The sequence below is a fragment of the Macaca mulatta genome, chromosome 7 (genome assembly GCF_049350105.2).
Source record: "Macaca mulatta isolate MMU2019108-1 chromosome 7, T2T-MMU8v2.0, whole genome shotgun sequence".
NCBI classification, from domain to species: domain Eukaryota; kingdom Metazoa; phylum Chordata; class Mammalia; order Primates; family Cercopithecidae; genus Macaca; species Macaca mulatta.
The window spans coordinates 79,822,761-79,845,077 of NC_133412.1; the positions used below are offsets into that span (position 1 = coordinate 79,822,761).

The 22,317-nt window shown below is 48.3% G+C and overlaps 1 protein-coding gene across 6 annotated transcripts in view; it reads left to right on the top strand.

The window, feature by feature from the left end:
• Positions 1–5,112: 5,112 nt before the first annotated feature.
• The window catches only part of ZNF710 (zinc finger protein 710), an 80,947-nt gene continuing 63,742 nt past the window's right edge, over positions 5,113–22,317 (top strand). Inside the window, exon 1 of one of the 6 annotated variants that reach the window (XM_077940331.1) lies at positions 5,113–5,218. The gene's annotated coding sequence lies outside the window, so the exon portion shown is untranslated. Of the gene's footprint in view, positions 5,219–5,295; positions 5,619–6,014; positions 6,120–6,502; positions 6,687–22,317 lie in introns of those variants that run through there. The other 5 variants (XM_077940335.1, XM_028851321.2, XM_077940332.1 and 2 more) reach the window with 5 other exon arrangements.

Below are 22,317 nucleotides of genomic sequence, written 5' to 3' on the forward strand. Positions count from 1 at the left end.
CACTGGGACCTTCTAACATTCACACGGGCTTTGAAATTTACAAAATACTGTATCATATATTACACATCATTTATTATCAGCTTCCACCCCTCCCAACACTATTTAAGTTAAAAAGGTGTCACAGAAGGAAGTGGGTCACCTGTCCAGACAGGTTCTCACAGGGAGGCAATCTGGAAGAGAGGAAATTGGTGGGGAAAGTGGAGGGGACTCTAAAGAGGGGAAAACAGATGCTGAAAGAGAACTCCCAAAGGGAAACCCTAGCTACACATTCTGGCTCAGACTCTCCAAGTTAGTGACCTTAGGAAGTTTTTAAGCTTTTCTGTACCTCAGCCTCCTCATCTGTAAAATGATAATGACACCTACCTCAAATAAAGTGCTTAGCCCAGCCTAGCACTAAGGTGGCTGTACAGGTATGTTTATTAAAGCAGGTTCATAAAAGCGAAAAACCTGCAAACATCCCATGAGTCTAACAATTTGTTTAAACAAATTAAGATACATATACCATGGAATAATATCATTCACTAAGAATGATAATATAGGCTGGGTGAGGTGGTTCATGCTGGTAATCCCAACACCTTGGGAGGCTGAGGCAGGAGGATTGCTTGAACCTAGGAGTTCGAGACCAGCCTGGGCAACATAGCGAGACCCAGTCTGTATCAAAAAATAAAAGTAAAAGATACAGCCGAGCATGGTGGCACACAATGTAACCCTAGCTACTCGGGAGGCTGAGGTGGGAGGATGGCTTGAGCCCAGAAGCTCGAGGCTGCAATGAGGTATGATCATGCCACTGTAATCCAACCTGGGTGACAGAGCAAGACCCTGTATCCAAAGAATGTGGGTGTTTACAGACCAGGAGATAATTTGTGACATATACTGGGTGAAAGTCGTTGCAATTCAGTAGGTGTAGTGTTATGCCATTTTTGTTAATTTTGTAAAAGTAACATACTTATACATATAGTAATCATTTAATGATATTGACTTTGTACAGTTTTATTATGTGCACTTAAATGTAGCTACTGGGATATAAAATGTCCAAGGATATATACTGAAATATGTCTCTAGATAGGGTTCATTCTCACTTTCGCTTAGTTGATTTTCAAATTCTTTTTTTTTTTTTTTTTTGAGACGGAGTCTCGCTCTGTCGCCCAGGCTGGAGTGCAGTGGCCAGATCTCAGCTCACTGCAAGCTCCGCCTCCCGGGTTCACACCATTCTCCTGCCTCAGCCTCCAGAGTAGCTGGGACTACAGGCGTCCGCCACCGCGCCCGGCTAGTTTTCTGTATTTTTTAGTAGAGACGGGGTTTCACCGTGTTAGCCAGGATGGTCTCCATCTCTTGACCTCGTGATCCGCCCGTCTCGGCCTCCCAAAGTGCTGGGATTACAGGCTTGAGCCACCGCGCCCGGCCGATTTTCAAATTCTTTCACAATGAACTTGTGTTGTAAAGAAATAACAGAGGGCCGGGCGCGGTGGCTCACGCCTGTAATCCTAGCACTTTGGGAGGGCGAGGCAGGCAGATCCCCTGAGGTCAGGAGTTCGAGACCAGCCTGGTCAACAGGGCGAAACCCCGTCTCTACTAAAAATACAAAAAAATTAGCTGGGTGTGGTGGCACATGCCTGTAATCCCAGCTACTTGAGAGGCCGAGGCAGGAGAATTGCTTGAACCCAGGAGGCGGAGGTTGCAATGAGCCAAGATCGTGCCACTGCACTCCAGCATGGGTGACAGAGCAAGACTCCCACTCACAAAAGAAATAATAGAAGTTAAATGTTTACAAAGCAGGAACTAGAGCTGTGGTATCTGCCTGGATCCTTGAGGGCATTTAACTGGTTCCAAGTTCATGTGCAGGTCACTTGGAGAACCAATAATCCAACCAAAGGACTAAGAGGTTTTGGGAGCTTTAAATAAGGTTGTGGAGAAGTCAGTAATCACCCCCTACCCCTCCCCTGCTCCTCCAGTGCGAACTTCTGTGATTACTTCTCTCTCCTAGCAAACATAGCCAGGGGCCTGCTCCCAGGGGCCTTCCTGGATTTCATGAGGCCCATCCTCTCCTGATTCCTATTTGTTCCTCAGGCAGGCTACAACTCTGCTGATCAGGCTGGGCCTTGGTAACCAGTCATCAAGCTCTGGTCATGTTCCTGAGAAGCCACCTGTCCATCTTGATCAGATGTGGGTGGTCACCAGTCCCAGCCACCCACTGGGACACTGGTCATCTTTGAAGGAATGCTTCCCCCTCAGCCAGCTCATTGTGTTTCTGGTGTGGTGAGTCACTCTGGTTTCAACCCTGAACATAATCTTATTTCCAGGTCGTCGGGGCACTACCCAGTCACCCTGATTTGTAGTAATAGTAAATAAAAGCTACCAAGGATTGGTGCTTATGTACTGAACACCATGCTAGGTGTGGTGTTTAAGCCTCACAACAAACTGTGAAGCAAGTATTTTTATCCCTATTTTACAGAAAAGTTAGAGAGGTTGACTTGCCCAGGAATATGCAGCAGGTAAGCCCGGGCCCTTAAACTAAGACACTGTCTCTGCAATCTACAGGTCTTCTTACCTGCATTTTCTTTCTTTTTTTTTTTTTTTTTTTGAGACGGAGTCTTGCTCTGTCGCCCAGGCTGGAGTGCAGTGGAGCAATCTTGGCTCACTGCAACCTCCGCCTCCTGGGTTCACGCCATTCTCCTGCCTCAGCCTCCCAAGTAGCTGGGACTATAGGCGCTTGCTACTATGCCTGGCTAATTTTTTGTATTCTTTAGTAGAGACGGGGTTTCACTGAGTTAGCCAGAATGGTTTTGATCTCCTGACCTCGTAATCCGCCCGCCTCGGCCTCCTAAAGCGCTGGGATTACAGGTGTGAGCCACCGCACCCGGCCCTTACCTGCATTTTCTGTGTCCCGAAATTAAGTCTAACTTATTCACTGAAGTTATGTTATTCATTGACATTTATGAAGTTAGCAAGTGGGAGGGGCTAAAATCTGAACATTTCCCTGACACCCTCCCCTTTTTCCCACTTGTGCTCTGTCCTTACTCTCCCCCCACCCACTTGTATTCTAAGTTGCAGTGAACACTTCAACTCTTGACAGTTCTAAGAACCTGTAATAATGTGCTGTCTTGCCCTGGGGCCTTTGGACAGACTGTTCTCTCCCATGCATTTGGCTAGCACAGCCTAATCTAGACACAACCTCCTCCAGGAAGCCACACCTGACCACCATAGTCTAAGCACCCTCTTAGGAGCTTCCTTGGTTCACTATTGCCTGTATTGCATGGTATTGCGGTTGCCTGTCTTCTTTTCTTGCTCCTTCGCCTGCCAAGCCAAAGGCCAAAGCAAGGACTGCGTCTTGCTGTTAGCAGCCAGCACCTTAGCTGGCACAGGGTAGGTACTCAGTAAGCATTTGTTAAATGAATGCTTGGCTCTAAGAGCTGCATTCTGCTTTTTTGGAGGATACAGCTTGAGTGTACTAAGTGGGAGGATGCAGGTGATGACGGAAATGTGGCTTCCTGCAGGACCTGGGCAAAGGCTCTGGGGTCATTGGGGGCTCAGGGTGCTGCTGTTAAAAAACCATGGTGTCCTTCTTGTTGAACCAAACTCTCAGGCTACTGTTTTCTCACTCCTAGTCAGAGACAAATGTGTTCTGAGTGACTGGAGTCATAGCTCAGAGCACCAGGAGCTGGTTTAGGGTGGGGTGAGGGGCCGTGGCCTTGGGGCTCTCATTTCTAAAAGCCCAGGGCTCAGGGCTGGGGGGAGGGGGGAGGAGTGGCAGGTCCTGTCCCCGGGAGGCTGCAGTCACTGGGGGAGAGACAATGGGGCTCAGCATCTGCTCCTCCCTGGGAGAAGGGACCCTTCAGTGAAAAGCCAGGGAGAGCAGGGAAGTGTGGGAGGAATTGATGAGGAGAAGGGGTGGAGCCAAGGAGATGCAGCCGGGAGGAAGGAAGGGAAGGGAAGGAAGGGAAGAGGGAGGGGAGAGGATCCAGGCTTTCCTTCCTCCCGGTGACCTGGTCCTGAGCCGCAGCTTCCCCTGCATTGTTCCCTGCGTTTGCTCTCGGGGCCCACCAAGACCTCACGTTTCTTCCCCTACTGTAGCCCCAGTCCGAGGGCCCGGCATCCAGCAGGTGCTCAGTACTTACTTGGGAAAATGAGAAATGTGACCAACTTTGCTCTGGGAACTTTCCCCCGTCTTCTCCCCAGTCCTCCGGAGAACCCGAGGACAGAGCAGGTCTTGGGAGCACGCCTGGGCGCCCCATGAATAATTGACCCTTCGTGGCGGCACTGCCCGGCTCTGTCCGAGGGCTCCGGACCCGCCCTGCGTCGGACTCGAAATGGCTCGGGGTGGCGGGTATTCCGAAGGTTGGAGGCCTGGTGTCCGGCCTGCGCCGGAGCTGGAGGGAGGCGAGGCTGTACCAAACCCCGCGGCTCCTCAGGGAGCAGAGAGGGACCTGACGGCCGCGCTGCCAGCGGCCACGCCTCGGCGCCCCCCAACACTGCGCCCCGGGACCTAGGCCCAGGCCCTGGGCTCGGGGACCCCGCCAGCCCGCCGATCCGAGCAGCTGCCCTGAGCCCCTTCCCCACCCAGGCCCTGGCGCTCGGAGCCCGCGCCGCTCCCTCGAGTCAGGCCGTCCAGGGCTCTGCTAACAGCTGTTTAAAGGCTTTTGCTGTTCAGTGCTCTGCGGGGATGTTTGTTCCAAGCCCATCTGCCTACTTTAAAAATACATAAGTGAAGCACACACACCCAGCTTGCCACCTCTGGCTGGGGAGGGGGCGGGCTCGGCGGCCCTCGCTCGCACTTCGGAAGGAACCGGCACCCATGAGCCGCACCCGTGCCCCACACCCCCACCGGCTCTCCTCTCCAGAGGACGCCCCTGGCTTCCCTGGGGAGGGGGGCGGGGCGCAGGGCCCCCGGGCCCCCTTTGTACCGGACAGGCCCGGGCCCCCCATTTCCAAGCGAGGTTCTGCCTCTCCCCTCTTCCCCGCTTCAGTTAATCTTTGTTCCCCTTTTCTGCTGAGAGGAGAAAAAAAAAGAGAGAGAAAGAAAGAAAAGAAGGAAAAAAGGCGTGACTTGATTTTCAAACGAAACTCCCACAGCAAACAAAACCCTTTTAGAGAAATAAGGAGGAAGAAGGAAGAAAAGAGGGAAGAAAAAAACAGGAGAAAGAAAACCCTTCAGGCTTTCAATTCGAGTGGGAGAGTTGAACCGAAAGAAAGAGAAAGAAAGGAAGAAAAATCCTCTGCGGTAGAAAGAGAAAAGAAAACTTGGGCTGACAAGAGGGGGGTGTTGGGGGTGGAAGGAAGTGAGAAAACAAAAGAGAGATAAAAGGGCTGCTTTTCTGTTTCTCTCTTCCTCTGCGAGCTGGCTTAGGAGGAGCTGTTTTGCATCCCTTCACGTCAGCCCTGCCTCATTCCCTTCTTCCAGGGAGGGAGAGAGCGCGAGGGAGAGAGCGAGCGAGAGGAGGGGGGAGAGAGAGAGAAAGAGAGGAGCCGGAGGGAGGGCGGCAGGAGCAGGCGGCGGGCGCGCGTGGAGGCGGGCGGCGGGCGCACAGCAGCAGCCCGGGCGGTGGGCAGTCAGGAGCCCCCGGCCCGGCCCGGCCCGGCCCGCGGAGGGCCCCAGCGCAGGAGCCGCGCCCGGACCCAGGGTGAGTGTCCCGCGCGGCCCCCGGCCCCAGCCCCAGCCCCGCAGCCCCGGGCGGCCGGCCGGCCGGCTGGGGCGCGGGGGGCGCGGGGGTGGGTCGCTGCGGCCGCGGCCGACCCGCCCCCCGCCTCTCCCTGGGGACGGCCGCGCGCAGGCCCGCGCCGCGCTGCAAACATGTCGTCTTTTCCTTTCACTTCCACATTCCCTCATGCCGGAGAGCTGGAGGGAGAGAGGGAGAGCCGGGGAAAGAGGGAGAGATGGCGTCTGGGGGTGGGGGGGGAGGGAGAGGAGGGGGAGGGGGAAGGGAGAGGGAGGGAGCGAGCGAAAGAGGGCGAGAGGGAGGAGAGCGCGCGAATGAGAGAGAGAGAGAGAGAGAGAGAGAGAGAGAGAGAGAGAGAGAGAAGCAAAAATGAAAGGAAAGCGTCGCGGCGGCGGCGGCGCGGGAGGCCCGGGAGGCGACGGTGGCGGCGGCTCTCGGGCCCGCACGTGGGTGTCCCGGTGCTGGGTGCGCTCCCCCCCACACCCGGCCCGGGACTCAAAGTTTCACCCCCTCGCCGCCCCGCCCCTACGGCTGCCCACAAACTTTATTCTCGGAGCGGGTGGGGTTGCTGCGCGTCCCAGCCGGCCGGGGGTGGGGGAAAGCTGAGCGCGGCGCTGGGGGGGCTGGGGGCGTCCCCGAGGGGCCACCGGCCGCCGCAAGCTGGGCGCCTCGGGACCCCCGCCCGGATGGCGTCGGGGCGCCGTGGGCCGGGGACTCAGGACCAGCGCTCGCTGGCTGGGGGCGTGGGGGTGGGGGTGGCGGGCTGGGTCCCCACCGCCCGTCTTGAGCCTCCAGCGGCTCGGCCCCCCCTTCCTCCTCGTCGCCTTCTCTCGGTCTTCTCGCGGTCATTTTCCTAATTGGATGGAGCTGTGGGGCGTGATCACCGGCGTCAGATCGGGGCCCTCAGGCTACCAGGTGGGCGCGCGGGCTCGGGGACCGACGGGGCAGCCCCAGTCTCCCCACCCTAGGCGCGCAGATCCCGCAGATCCGGCCCTTGGGCCGCCGCCCCCTTCACCGCGGACTTGCTAACTAGTGCGTATCGGGTTTTTTTCCAACTTGCCTTTTAAGATGACTTTTATGGGCGCTGCAACTGCTTCCCTCCAGTCTGAGCTGTAGTTTGGAAACATTTAAGAGGCCAGGGAGGTGCTTGTGTGGATTTTAACTAACCCGAAAGGGTCATTCATGTATATCTAGGCTTTGCGAGACGGTTAGGGCAAGTCGTAGCAGTATCCTGGGTGCCTTTTCTTTTTTCTTTCTTTCTTTCTTTTTTTTTTTGGATACAGAGTCTTGCTCTGTCGCCCAGGCTGGAGTGCAGTGGCGCTGCAACCTCCGCCTCCCGGGTTCAAGCGATTCTCCTGCCTCAACCTCCCCAGTAGCTGGGACTACAGGCGCACGCCACCACGCCCGTTTAATTTTTGTATTTTTAGGAGAGACGGGGTTTCACCATATTGGCCAGGCTGGTCTCAAACTCCTGACCTCGTGATCCGCCCGCTCTGGCCTCCCAAAGTGCTGGGATCACAGGGACACCTCGAGGTGCTCATCCTACCGGGTCTGAGGGGGGGCCTGCTGGGCAATCCAGTGAGGGAGCAACGTCATCGGCCCACCCTTGAGCTGCAGACCGAGTGCCCACCTGCAAAGGGCACCCTGAGCACCTTTCTTGCTGTGCAAAATGGGAACTCCCGGCCGGTATCGACCTGCAGGGTACATAACTAGTTCCTGTGGGTGCCTGGGAAATTCACAAAACTCCCCGACAGGTGTGCGGAGAAGGACTTTGTGCTCTTGGGGGTCACTCAGCCAGCTTTGAAGCTGCCCTCTCAGTCCTGCCTTTGTACACGTGTAAGTAAAACCAAGGTTCATTTTTGCCAAGTAGAGTACTGGGGGTCTGTGTCCCTATTGCATCTTCCCCAGGGGGCCTAGAGAACCAATGGGGCCACATGGGAGAAGGGAAGAAGAAAACTGTTCTTAACTCATTAGAAAAGAGAGAATGTATTCCTAATGTGATCAAAGCCGATGGGGCTCTCTGGTTTTGACTTCGGAAACCTAGAGTGGCCATTCCTTTCTCGTTTGTTTTAAACAGAATGTTATTTTTTATACTTTCTCGGTGGTTTTATCAGCTGACCCTCAGCAAGTAACTCCATGCCGGGTACTTGCCAGTCTTGGAGCAGAACCTCTGATTGGTCATCTATAGCTCCAGAGAGGTGCCCACCTGGTGCCCCAGTGATCTTTTGGAGCTGGCTTTCCTGCATGAGAGCCATGGGGATAGAGCTGCTTTCTTTTGGGTAGGGGGAATTGGATGTTTGGGTCACATTTTCTTTCTTCAGCCTGGCCTGGTTGCCTGTGTCTCGGTGGAGGGGGCTGCAGGGAGTTGGGGACCCAGGCTCACTTGCTTGTCTTCTCCTCAGAGCTGATACCTGGGTGAGTCTTCAGCCCACGGTGTGTGGTCAGCGGGCCATTTTTTCAGGGCTTGGGTCATTTCCATTCCAACCAGGCATTTCCTACCAGGGAGACTTATTTTAGGCTCACTGTCTAGAGACAAGGAGACAGACAAGGTCTGGAATGGTTTTTGAGTTGGAGGAAGGGAGACTAATGGGACCACCAGAGATTTTGCACTTCTATTTTAGGTTTGCCTTGTGGCCCAGAGATATTTCTAGCAGAGTTGTGTTTGGAAAGAGGCACAACTTCTTTCTAGAAGGGAGTAAATAAATAAATAAAAGGAGGAGTCCAGTGCATCTTGGAGGAGACAGGTGAAGGCTCCCTGGCCCCACCAGTGCTAATGCTTGGCGCAGGCTCATCATCTGGCTTGCTGACCCATCCCATACCCCCATTCCTCAGGCCTAGCCAGGGCCTAGGCCAGGGCAGGACTCATTGTGTTGAAATAGAGGATCTGTGAATGTGCTGGGTCTGGTATTAATGGTGGTTGATCCCAGCCCTTTGACTTCAAAGCTGGAAGAAGACCTTAGAGATTGTCTGAAAGCAACTGAGGCAGGAAGAAAGTTCTGTACCCAGGATTACACAGTAAGTGGCAGAGCCAGCACTCAAACCTGAGCTTTCAGAGCCTGTTCCCAGTGCTGTTTCTACAAGGCCACTGTCTCTGCTACTGCTGGGGATCCCGAATCAAGCTCACTTCAAAGAATGTAGCTATGAGAGCATGAAACCGTGGGCTCGTGCTGCACACATGAGACGGGTAAATGGAGCGCCTCATTTTCCAGATGTGTTACACAAACTATGCTGGAGAATGTGACTGGCCAGTGAGACAACTAGGGGGAACTGGGTGATTCAGGCTGTTTCAACATTGACTTCTTCAAAGTCCAACAATCAGAGAAGCAGTTTAGTCATTGGGATTTTCTCACATCACACCATTTTTTGATCTGGAATGCTTTCTTTGTACTTTGACTTGTATGTGATTTATTTAGGATTGGTCAGGAGAGAAGAGAAGGAATATAAGGACCCAAGACCTGAACTGATCTCCATCTGTGGGTTAAATGTACTACAACGTTCGTGAGGGTAGACGTCTTTGCTTTGTTCATTGCTGAGTCCCTGTGCCTAGAATAGGGTCTCATCCATAGTGGGCCCTCAGTAGATACTTGCTGAATGAATGTACTGGACATTAGGAAAGGATTTACCTCCCAGAAGGAACCCATGAGTGACACAGGCAGGGACAGGGAGGTGATTGATGGGAGCTGCAGAGTTGTGCTGTGAGTCATTGCTTCAAACAAGCTCCAGACAGGTGAGGCAGGAGGGGGCTGGGAAGAGAGGATCCTGAATGGGGTGGAGCCCCTGGGTGGAGACTTGTGCAAAACAATAGGTTTTTTTAGACTTTTTTTTTTTTTTTTGGAATGGAGTCTCGCTCTTTCACCAGGCTGGAGTGCAGTGGTGCAATCTCTGCTCACTGCAACCTTCACCTCCTAGGTTCAAGTGATTCTCCTGCCTCAGCCTTCTGAGTAGCTGGGACTACAGGTGTGCACCACTACACCCAGCTAATTTTTGTATTTTTAGTAGAGATGGGGTTTCACCATGTTGGCCAGGATGGTCTCGATCTCTTGACCTCGTGATCCGCCCGCCTCGGCCTCCCAAAGTGCTGGGATTACAGGCGTGAGCCACTGTGCCCAGCCTAAAACAATAGGTTTTGAATTGGACTCAGGATATAGGGAGAATAATAATAATCATGTGTCTTAGGCCAGAATTATGCTTCGTGCTTTGTGTATTTGTCTCTGTTAGTCCTTGCAGGTGCTGGCTCTCGCATTCTTATTCTCATTTGGCAGAGGAGTTAAATAACTTGTCCAAGGGCACAGAGCTGGTATCTAAATCCAGGCTGTCTAACTTCAAACTTTGCCTCCCAGGAACAACAATGTGGTCATATATCTCTGCCCATGCCAAAGAGTTGGGCATTCAGCACTCCGGGGTTCCTTGAAAGGACAGCAGCAGAAAAACTAATGATATTGTGGGTCTGCAGCAGAGGGAGGCTGGTCAGGGAGCGTGCCCGAAGAGGGTTCACCCAGTGAGGCCTATAAGGGAATGCTTATTTTAGGGGCCTAACTATTCCTCAAGCAGAGTGGCTATTGTGAGATCAGGGCTATTTTGCACTTGATAAAGATGTAGGAGATCTTTTTATGGGCAAAGATTGCTTTTCAGCTTAAAGTTTAGTTGGCATACATTTGAAACTAGTGGGAATTTTAAAGCTAAGAAATGTCCTTGTTGGCCTTGATACCATCAGAGGCTGTTTCCCACATGTGTAAATGTTACCTGCCTACTCCAGGATGCTGGCCCAGCCTGTTCCAGACCACAGCAGCTCCTCGTTCATTGGCATCTGTGATGTGCTAGACACTGTGCAGGTCCTGTCCTCGTGAAGCTTGCAGTCTCCCTGGGAGGCAGGCATTAAACTAATAATTACACAAATACTCTTTAATTACAGTTGTTATAAATGCTTCAAAGGAAAAAGTATGGAGGCATAGAAGCCAGTAATCATGGAGAGGGGGAAGGGAAGCTTTCCTGAAGAAGGGGCATTTAAGTAGCCACCTGCAGTGTGGATGAAGAGGCTTTAACCAGGGTGGTACAGTTCATTAACCTTGATGTGAACCCTGCAACTCCATATGTGGTCCATGGACCAGCATCAGCATTACCTGGTAGTGAGTTAGAAATGCAGAGCCCCGGGCTTCTCAGCAAACCTACTGGATCTGCATTTTAATTCACATGCATGGTAATGTCTGTAAAGCACTGATGGACTCGAAAGTACTGAAATGCTCTCAATGAGTTCTCAGCTTCACTGGGAGCTCATTGGATGACCCAGGGAAATTCACCCAGGGTGACTTCTTTGATCTTTGGCTTTTTCCAGTTTGTGCTGTCTCCCTGCTTGTTGAGAGTGACCCACCCCTGTGTTGCTGTTGGTGGAGACCCTGCAGACACTAGTCCATGCTCTGGTCTGACTTCTGTAAGCACTGAAGATGGGCTGAACCATCAGAGCTTTTGATAAGGATCAGAATAATTCCCTAAAAGTGTGTGGAGCTGCACACAGAGATTGTCTTAAGGTGACCCTGGGAGGATTTGGCCTGAAGCAAGAGAAAAACTGGCAAGGGTCAAAAGGGCTTTGGGGAAGAAAGGTATAATGTTTCTGCCAAAAGTGGAACCTAAAACAGGGAGAGGGAGGCACCTGCTCAATAGTTCCATGCATGGGAACATAATACTTTTAAGAATTGCCTCAGAGTTTTATCCCTGAGACCTTCACATTACTGTAGAGAAGACCAGAGGGTTGAAATCGGGGGTCCTGGACTCTTGCAGTGTGTGGGTGGGCTTCGAGGGTCAGGGATACTTGAAACTGTGCAGAAGGTTACATGTGTGCACTTTTCTGGGAAGAGGACCCATAGCTTTCACTGACCAGCTCTAAGAATTAGTCAAATGTCTTACTTGACTAACCTCACCCAGCTCTTTTGTTATACAGCACATACTATATGCCAGGCATAATTGTAAGCACTCTACACATACTGTTAGCTCATTTAGATTGAATACCTTCCTGGAGGTCACAGATCTAGTAAGCCTCAGAGCCAGGGTTAGAACCCAGGCTCTGGGGTCCCAGAGTCGCTGGTTGCAAAGCCTACCCTAGTAACAGGGCAAGCAGGACTAGGGGTGAGCTCTTTTTGGTAGCACAGATGAAGAGGCTTACCCCCACCCCCACTTTACAAGTAAGCATCTCCCCAGTTGTTCATGTAAAACATAGAAAGGATTTTCCCAAGGAAGCACGTTGTGAATAGCTCCAGGTTGCCAGGCTAGCCCAAGAAAGCTTGTATCACTATTGAGCCCAACTCATGCTTGTTTGCAAAGAAAGTAATTAGAAAATAAAACTGCTGTTGCACTAAAGGCTAAATTAAAAATTCTAGAATTGGAAAGAAGGCACTTGAAGAATTGCACCATTAAATCAGGGAGGTAAGGTGGCAACAGGAAACGGGTTGATTCTGAAAGGGAAGGATTAAAGGATGTTACAGCCAAAGCACAGCCAAATATATGTCGAATCAGCAGCTTCAAAAGGTAAAATAACTGTTTTTTATTACCTGCTAATTAATGTGTATAGTTCACAGACCTGACCCTTCCCCCATCCCTAGTGCCTACCCCAAGTACACAGGCCTTTTGTCTTTTCTCTCATTCATTTTGTATTATTTGAATTTTTATCCAGTATGTATTATCTTTATTTTATATATAATATATATGTGTGTGTATATATATATATGTAAGTGAAGTAAAAGAACTATTAGAAGTGGGTTGGAGGCCAGACACAATGGCTCATGCTTATAATCACAGGACTTTGGGAGGCCCAGGCTGGAGGATTGCTTGAGCCCAGGAGTTTGAGAACAGCCTGGGCAACATAGTGAGACCCTGTCTCTACAAAAAAATTTTAAAAATCAGCCGGTGGCACGTGTAGCTGTAGTCCCAGCTACTTGGGAGACTAAGGTGGGAGGATCGCTTGAGCCCAGTAGGTTGAGGCTGCAGTGAACTGTGATGGCGTCAGTGTACTCCAGCCTGAAAACCCTGTCTCAAAAAAAAAAAAAAAAAAGAAGTGGGTTGGTCTCTTTTGCAATCACCATTATAAAGGATTTTCTGATATTAAATACATATGCTCTATTGTGTGTTTATTTCTGGGAGAACTAAGAAAACTGTTGGAAATGTGAGGATTTTTAGTGTAGTGGGAAGCTGAGAATAAGTGATCACATTGTGACCCAACTATTTTCCCTTTCTTCTTTCCCTGCCCCCAGCATGTTATATATATGGAATTGAAATGAAGTTAGAGTGGTCACTACAGAAAGCAGGAATGTCTACCCTCCACATTTAAAAGGGAAACTATAACTTTTGTGATAACTCTTGGTTATGTGTGGTTTTGTCTTCTGGATGGTACCTGGAATGACATCCTGGGCCCCATCCCATTCTGGGTGGGACAGCAAGGATACGGGCTTCCAGACTGGGAAGGCTGTCCTGCATGTGTTTGGTAAAAGACAATGGCTAAACTTGGGTCACATCAGAATGTCCTCACAAGGACCAAGTCCAAGCTGGCCCCTTGAGAAGCATCAGGTACCCTTTGGAAACTGGTAGTGCTGGTCAGTTTAATCTCACTCTGTGATGTCTGATCCTCGGGCCCTGGGCTCACAAGCCATCGCTTCCCATCATGGCTCCATTCTCTAGCTGCAAATCACAAGATCGTTTGTAGACTTGCCAGTACCCAGAAGCAGGTCACCTCTGAAATTCAGAACTCTTCCTGTCTTCCCACTACACAGCACTCCTTGAAGCAGCCCTGACCATCCCTGCCCCAACCTGGGAAATCTTTGCCCACTTCCCTGGTCCATTCCCCATGTGCCCACCGTCAACCCCACTGCTTGTTCCTCTGTGTCCTGCCCTGGCTTCCTCCCTAGGTCTGGGCACCCCACATCCTCCTATGCCTTAATTCTCCACCTACAGCTACAGTCACACCTCTCTCCCGGTCCCCAACCCCAACCTGTGTCACTTCTCTTTACCCTAGGATTTCACGAAGAGTCCACTCCATCCCCACTTCCTCTCTCCCCCTCTCCTCCTTGCCAGCTCAACAACAGTGGAGCATTTCACCCCAGCCCACTCTCACTCCAGCTGGCTCTCCTAGAGGTCCCTGGCCACCTAATCATGCCCGGTGGCCCATCTTGTGAATTCCTTTTACGTGACTGCCTGGTGGCCCATCTTGTGACTTCCTCTTACCTGACTTCTCCATAGCAGTTACTATCATGAACAGTCTTTTCCACCTTGGGTCTGGCTCATCACTCTGGGTCCTTTTCCTACCTCTCATCTGCTTTTTGTGCCATTCTTTCCTCTTGCTATGCTTTGATGCCTTGGTCACGGTTCATTGCTACTTACTTACCTACCATGACTGTGGTTTCAGCCTGTATAGGCCTCTTGGCCTATGATCCCTGTCCTCATGTCTCCTGTAGACAGCCTAGGGCTGGATTTCCTTTTGTTTTTAATCTAGTCTGATATCTATGCTCTTTAACCAGAGAGTTCAAGCCATTTGCATTTGTTATGGTTTTGGAAATAGATGGATTTCTTTTTTTCTTCTTCTTCTTCTTTTTTTTTTTTTTTTTTTGAGACAGGGTCTCACTCTTGTCACCCAGGCTGAAGTGCAGTGGCAGATCTCAGCTCACTGCAACCTCCGCCTCCCACGCTCAAGTGATCCACCTCAGCTTCTCAAGTAACTGGGATCACAGGCATGCACCACCACAGCTGGCTAATTTTTATGGGTTTTTGTTTGTTTGTTTTTTGTAGAGATGGGGTTTTTCCATGTTGCCCAGGCTGGTCTTGAACCCTGAGCTCAGGCTATCCACCTGCCTCAGCCTACCAAAGTGCTGGGATTACAGTGTGAGCCACCGCACCTGGCCAAAACAGGATGCAGATTTCTTTCTACCATTGTGTTTGGTGTTTTCTGTGTGTGCTTTTTCTGATTCTTCTGTTCATTCTTTCAAATTGATTGAAAGTTTTTTTTTCTTTCCTTCACTCCATTTTTTCTCTACTGCTTTGAAACTTATATACTATTTTTTTAAATTTTTTATTTTCAGAGGCAGGATTTTGCTCTGTCATCCAGATGGGAGTGTAGTGGTAGGATCATAGCTGACTGTAACCTTGATTTACTGGGCTCAAATAATTCTTCCGCCTCAGCCTCCTAAGTAGTTGGTCTTGAATTTGAACTTATGTTCTTGAACTTCTGTTTTTTATTGTTTTTTGTTTTGTTTTGTTTTGAGATGGAGTCTTACTCTGTTGCCCAGGCTGGAGTGCAGTGGTATAATCTCGGCTCACTGCAACCTGTGCCTCCTGGGTTCAAGTGATTCTCCTGCCTCGGCCTCCTGAATAGCTGCAATTACAGGCGTGTGCCACCATGCCTGGATAATCTTTGTATTTTAGTAGAGACAGGGTTTCACCATGTTGCCCAGGCTGGTCTTGAACTCCTGACCTCACGTGATCCACCTGCCTCGGCTGCCCAAAGTGCTGGGATTACAGGTGTGAGCCACTGCGCCCGGCCTAGCCTCCTGAGTAGTTAGGACTACGGCACGGAATCACCACTCCTGGCTGTTTTATTTTTTAGAGGCAGGGTCTGGCCATGTTGCCCAGGCTGGTCTTGAACTCCTGGCTTCAAGCCATGCTCCTGCCTTGGCCTCCCAAAGTGTTGGGATTACAGGTGTGAGCCACCGTGCCCGGCCTGAAACACAGACTGCGTGATGTTCAGTTGGTGTCTATGTATTTTTTTCAAACAACGTAAAGACCTTAGAATGCTTTATATAAAGTCACCACAGTCCCTCCCCACATTCCATTGTCATACAGTAGTTTATGTTTCTGTCTTTAATCCCACAAATTGGACTCTAATTTTAATGTTGTATACACTTAATCCTTTGTTTTTATTTTTCACATATTTACCTTTTACTCACATTTTTCCTTTCATCTCAGGTCTTCTTTCTGGGATCAGAACATCTTGTGGCAAAGGTCTTTTAGACATAAGCTTTCAGTTTCTGTTTGGCTGAAATATTATTTCATCCTTATTCTTTTTGTTTTTTTTCTTCTTCATCTTTTTTTAGCCTAGAATATATATAATAATGGCTTTATCCTTACTCTTAAAAGATAGTTTTGCTGGGTATAAAACATTAGACTGACCATTATTTTCTCAGTATTTACGGGCATCATTCCACTGTCTTCAGACTTTCATTGTTGATATTAAGGAGCTGGGGGCCGGGCGTGGTGGCTCATGCCTGTGACCGTAGCACTTTGGGAGGCCAAGTCAGGCGGATTACGAGGTCAAGAGATCGACACCATCCTGGCCAACATGGTGAAACCCTGTTTCTACTAAAAATACAAAAATTAGCTGATTGTGGTGGCGTGTGCCTGTAGTCCCAGCTACTCGGGAGGCTAAGGCAGGAGAATCGCTTGAACCTGGGAGGTGGAGGTTACGGTGAGCCGAGATGGCGCCACTGCACCCCAGCCTGGCAACAGAGGGAGACTCTGTCTCAAAGAAAAAAAAAAAAAAGGAAAGTTGGTAGCCCAGTTATTGTTACCGTAGGTAAATTCTTCTCTGAGGTTGTGTGTGTATTTGTATGCTTATGTTTTGTACTGTGCAATTCACTGTAATGTACTGAGGAGTGGATTTTATTTTATTTGGCTAAAGATTCACTGGGCTTCCTGAAAGCAAGGATTGGTGGCTATCATCTGTTCTTTTGTTTGTTTGTTTGAGACAAAGTCTTGCTCCGTCACCCACGCTAGAGTGCAGTTACACAATCTCGGCTCACTGCAACCTCTGCCTCCCAGGTTCAAGTGATTCTCCTGGCTCAGCCTCCCGAGGAACTGGGATTACAGGTGTCTACCACCATGCCTGGCTAAGTTTTGTATTTTTAGTAGAGACAGGGTTTCACCATGTTGGCCGGCTGGTCTTGGACTTCTGACCTCACATGATCTGCTCACCTTGGCCTCTCAAAGTGCTGGGATTACAGGTGTAACCACTGTGCCTGGCCAGGTGTGTGATTTTTGATTGCAAGCTTATGTTTGTTAGGATTCTATCTGTGAGAATTCTTTGAGGTATAGGATGAGAGTACCTTCTTCCAGGGAGGAGGTGTGTTTCCTTCTGCTAGGTACCTGAAGGCCCTACAGATGGATTCATTTCTCTATAATTCTTAGCTTGCAGGTTTGACAACCAGAACCTAAACCCACATAAGAGCCTGCCAATGACCACAGATTCTCAGAGGAACCTTTTTTTTTTTAAACTCCACCCACAGCTAACACTAAGATTACTTCCTTCCTGAATATATATCACCAGACGCTCTCCTTTGTCCCATTGTCACTTTATTGCCAAATGCTTTCTCTCAATTTTTGGTCAAAGTCCTAATCATTTCAGGCCCAATTAAAAACCCAGTATCTCCTGAGCCTTCCCCACACCATATGTTGCAAAATTATCTTTCCACATTCACAGGCCACTGTTGCATTACCTATTAGTCTGTGAGTATATGCATTCGGACCCCATGCTGGATTCTGAGCTTTTTGAAAGCACAGAGCTATATCATTTATTTCTGGAGCCCCAGTCCCTGGCTCACTGTTGCACAGCGTAGTTGTTCCATAGATATTTATTGATCAAATCGAATTTATGGCAAAACCAGTACTTCTCTTCTTTTTGAATAGTAATAAAAAAAAATCACAAGCACTAACCTGCCCCCTGGTCTTAGACAAAGCCAGTTCACCTCTTTGGATCTCAGTATCCTTAGCTATAAAATGAAAGGATGCTCTGAGGTCTCTACTTTTTCTAAGACACTGAGATCCAGTGCAGCTGTGTGGCTGTCAGTCACAATACCATGGATCAACTCTTGACTCACAAATTGAATGAAGGGATGGGAGGGCTGTGGTGAGAAAGGGTGTAATTCTGAGGTAACTGGGCATGAGTTGGAAGAGAGGAAGAAGAAGGGACTTCAAGATGGGTTAATATTAAAATAAAGATGGCAGAACCAGGCATGATGGTGTGTCCCTGTAATCCCAGCTACACTACAGGCTGAGGTGGGAGGATCAGTTGTACCCGCAAGTTTGAATCCAGTCTGGGAAACATAGTGAGATCCTATCTCTTTAAAAAAAAAAAAATGGCATTTAAGAAATTATGACTTGATTTAACTAGGTGGCTATCTAAAAAATTAACACAAAATAAATTTCAGTTGGGTTATAGATGCTAAATATTTTTTAAAATGAACTTGGAGAAAGTACTTTCTAAGAATGACTTAAAACCCAGAAGTCATAAGAGAAAAAATTAATATATTTGACCCTATGCGTGTAGAGAATTTCTTCATGGCAGAATCCATCATAAAATCAAAGGAGTCTCCCAGTTCTCAAAATTGGGAAAACATTTTTGCAACATATATCATAGAGCTCATTTCCTTAATATCTAAAGAGTTCCTACAAATCAGTAAGAAAAAGACCATCAACCGAATTTTTAAAGCAGGCTAAAAACACGGATAGTTCACAGAAAAGGTTCTGAACCATATGAGAATGTGTTGAGCCCACCAGCAATAAGAGAAACACAAGTTTTCTGTGGAGATGTGACGGTGGGGAACAGATACTCTCATAGTTGTTGATAATAAGTGTAAATCAGTACAACTTTTATGGAGGGAATTCTGGCAATATTTATTAAAATTAAAAGTGCATGAGCAATTCTACTTTTGGAAATTTCTCTTTACAGATAAATTGTACATGTGTGAAATGATGCATTTTTTCAAGATAGTTAATTGCATCATTGCTTGTAAAAGGAAAAGAGAAAGGAAACAACCAGAATGTCCATCACTAGATAACTGGTAAATAAGTTATCCTGCCACCATACAATGCAATTCTTTATTATTATTATTATTATTATTATTTTTTTTTTTTTTTTTTTTTTTTTTGTTTTGAGACAGGGTCTTGCTCTGTCATCCAGGCTGGAGTGCAGTGGCGCAGTCACAGCCGGCTGCAGCCTCAACCTCCCAGGCTTAAGCGATCCTCCCACCTCAGCTTCCCAAGTAGCTGGGAACACAGGTGCATGCCACCACACCCAGCTAATTTTTAAATTTTTTGTAGAGACGAGGTCTCACTGTATTGCCCAGGGTGGTCTCAAACTCCTGGACTCAAACAGTCCTCCCCCTTCAGCCTCCCAAAGTGTTCGGATTACAGGCGTGAGTCACTGGGCCCAATGCCATACGATGCAATTCTGTGCAGTTGTAAGAATGGACATGCCCTGTGTACCAATGTACACTATGTACCAACTAAGACATTTTAAGTGAGAAAGTGAGGGATAGAATGCCTGGTTATGCAGTAGCTCTGCAAAGATACCTAGGAGGCTGGTAACAGTGGTTTCCCACAGTGGGTGCAAACTGTTTACTGTGTATCTTTTTCTGTATTTTGAATCTTGTACCTTGTGCACATACTACCTAATAATTTTTTTTTAAAGAAGGAAAAAAGGATGGGTAGAAAGAAAGGAGGGTAGGCGGAGGGGGAGAAGAAGGCTTTCACCTTTGCTCTGCGTTTTCACATAGACGGTTTCAGTTTATACTCTCCAGAAACTGGTGCAAGGTTATGGTTTTTAGACCAAGAAACTGAAGCTCAGAAGTCTGAAATGACTTGCCCAAGTTCATGGAGAGAGTTAGCTTTGGAACCTGGCATAGAATTCAGTCCTGACTCCAGAACCATTGGGCTCATCTCTGTCAGTTTTCTTTTCTTGCTCTCTCTTATATTTATTTTACTTTTTTGAGACAGAGTCTTACTCTGTCACCCACGCTAGAGTGCAGTGGTACGATCATAGCTCACTGCAGCCTCAAACTCCTGGGCTCAAGTGATCATCCTGCCTTGGCCTCCCAAGTAGCTGGGACTACAGGCATGTACCACTATGCCTGGCTCATTTTTAAATTTGTTGTAGAGGTGGGGTCTGTGCTGGTCTCAAACTAATGACCTCAGTGATTCTTCCACGTTGGCTTCCCAAAGTGCTGGGATTATAGGCGTGAGCCACTGTGCCTGGCCTCTTCTTTTTTTTAACCAACATTTCATTGGTCAAGGACAAATGGCCATACACCATGGCCTAGACCCATCTCTGCAAAGGGAGTGACTGTAAAGAAACTCACTCCCGCCTCTGCAGCTGGCTTGTGCCTACGAGGCAAAAGCTCAGGCAGTAGATGGTGAAGGCAAGCCCAGAGCCCAGCCAGCCACATCAGACACATCGAGGAGGATTAGGGATGGGCACTGCAGTCCTGCCTTTGAAGTTCCCAGCTTTTATCAGAATGTCTGAACCTTAGTGTTATTTCAAGGGAGCTTTTATTTCTGTCTATAAACTGGCCTCAGGTAGGTGCCAGCTGTTGCCAGGTGCCAAGGGAGCATTTCCTGGCTCCCTAAGCTGGTGTCTTTACTTTGTTTTATGGCAGGAAACTTTTTAGGGGTAAAGGCATTGGTACTTGGAAGATTCTGGGAGAATAACTTTTTAAAAATATGTTTCTATTCAGAAGTGCCATTGGATGGCATCTCTTTAATTAAAGGGACGGAGAGGTGCATTTTTATTATTTGTTTCCCAGAACTACCTGTGCTGTTTTTCAAAGTAGGGTGTTGACTGCTTCCTCCTTGCTGATGAGAAATGCTGTATGGAGAACAAAGCTGAAAGTGTTGGCCATATATAATACGAGGCTGTAATTTATAGGCTATAGCTTCACCAGGGGAAGAATTTGATGTCTCTAAGAGATACAAAATCATCCAGCTCCAGCTGTCCTTGTGTGTGGTGCCACATTTATTTTCTAACTTGGAGTCATCATTCTTTTAAGAAAGAGGCAGGGTCCTTTTGGGCTGAGGAATGCTCTCGGGAGTAGGAAGTTTTCGGGATCTGTGGGCCTGAGCTGGCATGTCCAACATCCTGTCACTATACTGCTTGGCATCTTACAAGGGATGCGTCCTAATGACCCACCCTGTCCACTTTTGTTTGGTTGCTTGGTGAAGGTGGGAGTGTCTTGAACAGCATGGTGCTGTTCCCCTGTAAAGTTTATACCCATCAGTGCCCAGTTGTTTGCAGAATTCGAGAATGGATGGGAAGCACCCAGGAAACGGTTCCCAAATGGATGCATTTTGATATCTGAAATAGACTTTAAAGCTTTTGGCTTTTGGTCATAAAGGGACCGGAAACATTGAGACACCTTCCCACTCCTCCTCAGGTTTTCCTGGTGCTTGAATAATTAAGGCCATGCCCTGTGGAATCTCCTTCCTTGGGCTCCAGGGCATCTGTCTTAGCAAAGGCTAGCTTCTCACTCACAGTACGCTGTGAGTGCTCTGGACGTCCTCCCCAGCATTCTGTTCCATCATCACCTTGTGTTCTGTCTCACTGTCCAGAAAAACTTCTGTGTAATATCAGCTATGTTCTTTTGCTTCAGTTACAGAGCTTGTTGCAATTTCTCTTCCAAATCCCTGTTTTGGGCTTTTATTTTTTTTTAAATGGAGTCTTGCTCTGTCGCCCAGATTGGAGGACAGTGGTGTGATCGCAACTCACTGCAACGTCCGCCTCCCGGGTTCAAGCGGTTCTCCTGCCTCAGCCTCCTGAATAGCTGGGATCGCAGGCGTGTGCCACCACACCCAGCTCCTTTTTGTATTTTTAGTAGAACCGGGGTTTCACCATGTTGGCAGGCTGGTCTTGAACTCCTGACCTCAGGAGTGCTGAGATTACAGGTGTGAGCCACCGCACCCAGCTGGGGTTTTTCTACCTTGGTTGTAAAAATTAATTTCCTGTCGCCACCTAGATGAACAAATCTCAGGTTAGGAACTGGCCTTTTTCCCCCTTCTCTTTGAATTCACTGTCTAAAGAAACAGCCACTGCCCTTTCCCTAAACCAGGACGGAGGTCATGTCTGCTTTGCCTTTTTGCACCTTGGCCCCTGCCTGCCCCTTACCTCCCCGCTCCAGCTCCAGTGACTGGAAGGGCCCGCACAGGAAAGCTGGGCCCTGGATATTCATGGACGTTGCTGGAGGATGTGTCTGCCTGCTAGTGGCTCTCACTCTTCCTGTGCTCAGTAGGGCCTTATGGAAGATTCTAATTCCCCTGTCCTGGAAACCACCTTGAAAATATTCTTAAATATTCTTAGGTGGATTTAAGATGTCTCTGTCTAGTGTTTTTTTGTTTGTTTGTTTTCAAATCCAGCTAAGATTTGAAAGCCCAAGGAATGAACAGTCTCTTGGATGTTGTATCTCTTCCTTTTGTTTTTTAGAAAATAGCTTTCATTGATTTTTTTTCTTGCTACAAAGAGGTTGATGATTATTGCAGAAAATTTAGGGACTCAAAGTAGGCAAAGAGAAGATAAAAACCACCTATAATTATTAATATTTTAGTATATTGTATGGCCCCCCCCCAAGAATATTTTTCAGTTTAAAAAGATGAGATCATACTGTTTGTACCATCTTATTACATTTTTCTTTTTCTTTTTTTTTTTTTTGCTTTTACTTTACAGTATGTGATTAAAATTTCCATCAGGTTAAGCAGCCTCCGTCAAGTCACTTTAAAGGGTTGTATGGTTCTTTTGAACAGATGGACTATCATTTATTTAAGCAATCTCCTACATGTAGCTTGTTTTCTCTGTTTCTGTCTTGTAAAGAATGCTGTGGTGAACATCCTTGGGTATATTTGCCCAGACACTTGATTATTTCCTTGG